At 36.6% G+C, this 6,000-nt stretch overlaps 1 long non-coding RNA gene across 1 annotated transcript in view; it reads right to left on the reverse strand.

Moving 5' to 3' along the window:
* The window catches only part of LOC134791347 (uncharacterized), a 198,494-nt gene extending 192,721 nt beyond the window's left edge, over positions 1-5,773 (reverse strand). The window contains exon 1 of the long non-coding RNA XR_010144291.1: positions 5,647-5,773. This is a non-coding gene — a long non-coding RNA (uncharacterized LOC134791347). The remainder of the gene's footprint in view (positions 1-5,646) is intronic.
* Positions 5,774-6,000: the final 227 nt, after the last annotated feature.

Below are 6,000 nucleotides of genomic sequence, written 5' to 3' on the forward strand. Positions count from 1 at the left end.
ATGAAATTGTAGCAATCGCAACCTGTACCACGCGACCAAAATGTCATAAGCGCCGTAAAATTCATGGCGCTTACGTGTTTAGGTCGCGAGATTCACGCTCCGTTTCTATGGTTTCTTGTCAAAACAACGAGTCAAGGCGCAAAATACTGGTTCTCTGTGCCGGTCCTATACATAGTAATAACTAGCTGTGCCCGCGGCTCCGCCCGCGTGGAATTCGGTCTGTGTCAGTAAGCGGCTAATTTCTAATCCTAATTTCTCTCCCTCTCCCCTGGAGGCGGAACTTGAAGTAAAGTTGACAGATGGATATGCTAGAGGACTGTAGTCCAGATAAAATATTTTACAATTAGGTACCACTAAATAAAACTACACTCCAAAGTCATTAGTTTTTTCGCCCTTATTCAAATTTTACACGTGATTTAAACGACAGAGTACCTAGTAGGTGTATATCGGACGATACAGTAAGGTATACGCGCGCGAGCGAAAGCGAAGCGGCCTGCCTGGCTAGACCGCCACTCACCGTGGTCTTCTTCAGACTCCTGAGGAAGACCACGTGCCCCTTGTAACCTCAATGCGTAGCGAGACTTTCGGGAATGATTCGATTGTTTTCGGGAATGCATGGTAATGCGTATAAAATGCGAGTCCCAAATCGTTTGACTCCGCAAACGACCAGTGCCGGATTAAGATATTTTGATGCCCTAAGCATTTCTAGACCATGGTGCCCCCTCTCCCTAGGGTCATCAAAATTACATTTAATTTTTTTGGTAAATTGAGTGACGTTCATTGCCGCATTACAGCTGAGAATGGAAATTAATCACATCGTTTTATCACGACAATTATTGACAGTGCGGCAGCAGTAACGTTGCAACAGAGTACCTAATGCTGCTGTAGTCGCCACCCGAATGTCACCTTTATCACATCTCAGAATGTTATTGAAAATGCGAGCGAAGCCAGCGCGAAAATTTTTCGATATAAAAACGCAATTTGGTAGACAGTTGTACATTTTTACTTTTAGTATGGAAATCAGTCACATCATTTTATCACGAAAATTGACAGTGCTGCAGCAGTAACGTTGCAACAGAGTAATGCTGTTGCAGTCGCCATAACTTAGACAGTAATTGAAAACGCGAGCGAAGCGAGCGCGAAAATTTATCGATATAAAAACGCAATTTGATAGACAGCTGTACCTTTTTACTTTTAGTATGGAAATCAGTCACATCATTTTATCACGAAAATTGACAGTGCAGCAGCAGTAACGTTGCAACAGAGTAATAGTGCTGCAGTCGCCATATCTTAGAAAGTTATTGAAAATGCGAGCGAAGCGAGCGCGAAATTTTTTCGATATATTGGGTCCTTACCTATGAAATTGGCGTTTTTGTTCATAGATATAAGTCTGATCCTAGTTTTTTTTTTTTACAAAAGTACATACACAATTACAATAAAACTACAGTGCACTCAATAAACAACGATTTTACATACAATTAATTGTTATTTTTTATTGTTAAGTGTTCAGAATTAAGCCTTGAAAATAGGTCTTTTCATGTGCTGTCGGTTCGAGTATTAAAATTACTTATATTTTTCTAATGGTACCAATTTTCAAGAAATGGAGATATTGAAAACATACCTTAAAGGTGTCAAAAATTACTGGAAAAATTTTGTTTGGTTTGAATTAGCCATCAAAAAAATATCCGCAAAATTAATTGTATGGAAATTCGTGTTTCGTTGAAATTCTCCGAACAAAACGCCAATTTCATAGGTAATGACCTAATAAATGGGCAATTTGATAGACAGTTGTACCTTTTTACTTTTAGTATGGAAGTCAGTCACATCATTTTATCACGAAAATTGACAGTGCTGCAGCAGCAACGTTGCAACAGAGTAATGCTGCTGCAGGCGCCATATCTTAGAAAGTTATTGAAAACGCGAGCGAAGCGAGCGCGAAAATTTTTCGATATAAAAACGCAATTAGATAGACTGTTGTACTTTTTTACTTTTAGTATGGTAATCAGTCACATCATTTTATCACGAAAATTGACAGTGCTGCAGCAGTAACGTTGCAATAGAGTAATGCTGCTGCAGTCACCATACATTAGATAGTGATAAAAAACGCGAGCGAAGCGAGCGCGAAAAATTTTCGATATAAAAACGCAATTTGATAGACAGTTGTACATTTTTACTTTTAGTATGGAAATCAATCACATCATTTTATCACGAAAATTGACAGTGCTGCAGCAGTAACGTTGCAATAGAGTAATGCTGCTGCAGTCGCCATATCTTAGAAAGTTATTGAAAACGCGAGCGAAGCGAGCGCGAAAAATTTTCGATATAAAAACGCAATTAGATAGACTGTTGTACATTTTTACTTTTAGTACGGTAATCAGTCACATCATTTTATCACGAGAATTGACAGTGCTGCAGCAGTAACGTTGCAATAGAGTAATGCTGCTGCAGTCGCCATACATTAGATAGTGATAAAAAACGCGAGCGAAGCGAGCGCGAAAATTTTTCGATATAAAAACGCAATTTGATAGACAGTTGTACATTTTTACTTTTAGTATGGAAATCAATCACATCATTTTATCACGAAAATTGACAGTGCTGCAGCAGTAACGTTGCAATAGAGTAATGCTGCTGCAGTCGCCATATATTAGAAAGTGTTAAAAAACGCGAGCGAAGCGAGCGCGAAAATGTTTCGATATAAAAATGCAATTTGATAGACAGTTAGACAGTTGTACATTTTTACTTTTAGTATGGAAATCAGTCACATCATTTTATCACCAAAATTGACAGTGCTACAGCAGTAACGTTGCAACAGAGTAATGCTGCTGCAGTCGCCATATCATAGAAAGTGATTGAAAACGCGAACGAAGCGAGCGCGAACATTTTTCGATATATTATTAATTTATTAATTCAACATAATTATTCAATTATTTTTGTTGATATCCGTGTCTTCTAAACTTAGAGTTAATGTGGCAAAATCTTTCCTTTGTGGCTTATTCATGCCACAACGTATTAAATTCAGCGCCATCTGTTAGTTTACCAGGGTACTCAATAGTGGTAGCATATATTTGAAAAAAGTTTGCCCCTCCTTCCTAAGTAGCGCCATAAGATTCAGGGGCAAACTTAAGTCAATTGGGTATTGTGGCTACCCCCCCTTTTAGGGGTTGAATTTTTATAGCCTATAACCTGACCGGGGATTTTCTCGACAGATTAGTAAAGTTTTCATCAAAATCCGTTCAGCCGTTTTCACGTGATGCGCGTTCAAATAAACAGACAAACAGATAAACAGATAAACAGACAAACAGACAAAAATTCTAAAAACTTTTGGAACGTGTTCTGTTATCGATTCTAAGTATCCCCAGCCAACTGTTTTTCAAATATCTTCCATGTACAGACTTTCGACCGTCTTCAGCTTTATTATATGTATAGATAGTTCAATGATTACTAGCTCAGTGTTCCGTCAGTATAATTCAATATCAGAAACTCTGGTACCTTAATGCTATTATCACACTATCACCGCATTCGGTAACAGTATCAGTGTAAAAATAATCACAAATTATCCCGACAAAAATGTACGAGTACCTACCTATGTAATTTTCCATTGATTATAATTTTCCGTGACATTACCGGTACAACATTAAAACATCACATTAAATACTTAGGGTTTCTAGTAATCAGCTTAAAACCTCAGGAATAACTATAAGCATGTATTTTTATTTCAAAATATTCGCATTGAATTTAATTTATTGAATCAAGTAATGAAAGAAAATACATTTATTCTTTTCACATCATTCCTAATCCCAACAAATGAATATTACTTTCATCAAAGTAATATAAGTCGTTAAATAGGATAAAAGCAAATGTATGTCGCATAACATGGAATAAAAAGGTTTACTTCTGTAAACGTAATAAACAAACCAATAAAGAGAGTCTTTCATATCCATATAATTATTACAATTCATGTCTCCTCTTATCTTAGTAACCATGGAAAAGTATTTTGTGGTAGGGTTACCAGATGATGTTTTTTGCAGGATATTTTTAAATTCGAGTTGAATACGAAATACATTTGGTGGATAAATAAATATTATATGAACTACTAAGAAAATGGTCAAATAAACCCCGCTTGCAGTGCATCGCGGGTAACACGACTCATGGCTCTTTTGGATCAGGATGCCTAGTCAAGATCATTTGCGTGAAATGAGAGCGAAACTTCTATTGTATAGCGGCGGCTTGGTTAAATGTGTTTTAAAGACTATATTCATACTACTAATATTAATCATAGCATACGTCAACATTTTACAAATACAAGATTTCAATTAATTAAAATTTCGTGAGGATTGTAGAAACTATGTGGTAGGTATTTTGTCCCAAAATTTGTCCTGAATTTACAAGTTCGTATTTGGCAACCCTATCGCCGGCAGCGAGTTAAGTCAACCATAAATTTACCCCAAATGGGCGATCGGAATAAGTTATCATCGGCAGTTAGGAGGCGTTTTTTCGATAACGCTTCCTTGTTTGTATTTTCTTAGTATATTCATTGATAAGCCGTTTTCCGTTTAAAATGGCAAACATGAACGACAAATATCTGAAGCATTTGTTTGTTTTGTGGTAGTTGTTGGGTGGAACTAATATATTTGCAGTGGAACCTCAGTAACACGAATCATAAGGGATACGAGTATGCCAATAAAATGTGTGAAGTAGTGTAAGTTTTAAAGTTCGATTTTGATTCAAAATTGTTGGTATACAAAATAATTAAAAATAAGTACCTTTAATCACAGCTGCTTTTCAAGTTTCAAGTTCAACAATACCAAATTAACAATTGCCTTTCCCATTGTGAAAATTCAGTGTGATGTACAAATAATATGCCGAGCCATTAATTAGTTCATAAACCGACAAAAGCATAATCAAATAGTTGATATTTCGTAAAGAATTTCTAAATGCAGAAACCATTCCCCGCCTGCATTCTACACGCTCCGTAATTAAAATCTGTCAATTTGCACCCAGGAACGGACGGGAAAAAAGTAAAAAACTCAGCTAAGTACACGTAAAAAACTTAGCTTTATTAATTTAATTCGCAGAGAAAGAACCCTTTGCATACGCCCGATGTAGCGTAAGCAAATTGTTTGTAAAACGCGCTGCACACTCGGCAAAAAACCTCATTACCATATCTAATCCTGAAGGATACGGCGCTTATGAAAATATGCTTTTACACTGATTTTCACTTTGTTTTACTGGAGTTTAAAAATATTCTAGGAAGTTTTTCTTTTCTTAAATGATGATAAAAATGTGGATAAGTACCTATTTAATGCTGAGTGCATAGGAGCTGGGAGTTCAAAAAAAATATGTTTAAAATTATGCTTGAATTTGGACCAGCACTACAGGGTAAGTAACAAAGTAAGCGGCAGAGATAACTGATCCCCCTGCATAGAAATTTGTTCTCAGGGGGGTGAGTTATCTCTTGAGCTTAATGTAACTTCAATATTACATAGATAGCATAGGTACTAATAGTTATTAGGTCTGACGACCGGTCTGGCCTAGTGGGTAGTGACCCTGCCTGTGAAGCCGATGGTCCTGGGTTCGAATCCCAGTAAGGGGCATTTATTTGTGTGATGACACAGATTTGTTGAATCATGGTTGTTTTCTATGTACATATTTAATTATATATTATATATATCGTTGTCTGAGTACCCACAACACAAGCCTTCTTGAGCTTACTGTGGGACTTAGTCAATCTGTGTAAGAATGTCCTATAATATTTATTTATAATATATATTTATTTATTAGGTCTGATACCTCTTCACGCTTAAACAGCTGAACCGATATGAAAGTTATGAAGAGAGTTTGAGACTCAGTGATGAGCATACGATACTCAGGGATGGACAGATGCTGGTTTATAAGACGGGATCTATGGGAAGTAATCTACGATCAGAACTAAACAAACAACCATCGAGTAATGAACACAAAACTAAACCGAACTAATAAGTTTCCGCGCGCTGATAATTG

The sequence above is a fragment of the Cydia splendana genome, chromosome 6 (assembly GCF_910591565.1).
Source record: "Cydia splendana chromosome 6, ilCydSple1.2, whole genome shotgun sequence".
NCBI lineage: Eukaryota > Metazoa > Arthropoda > Insecta > Lepidoptera > Tortricidae > Cydia > Cydia splendana.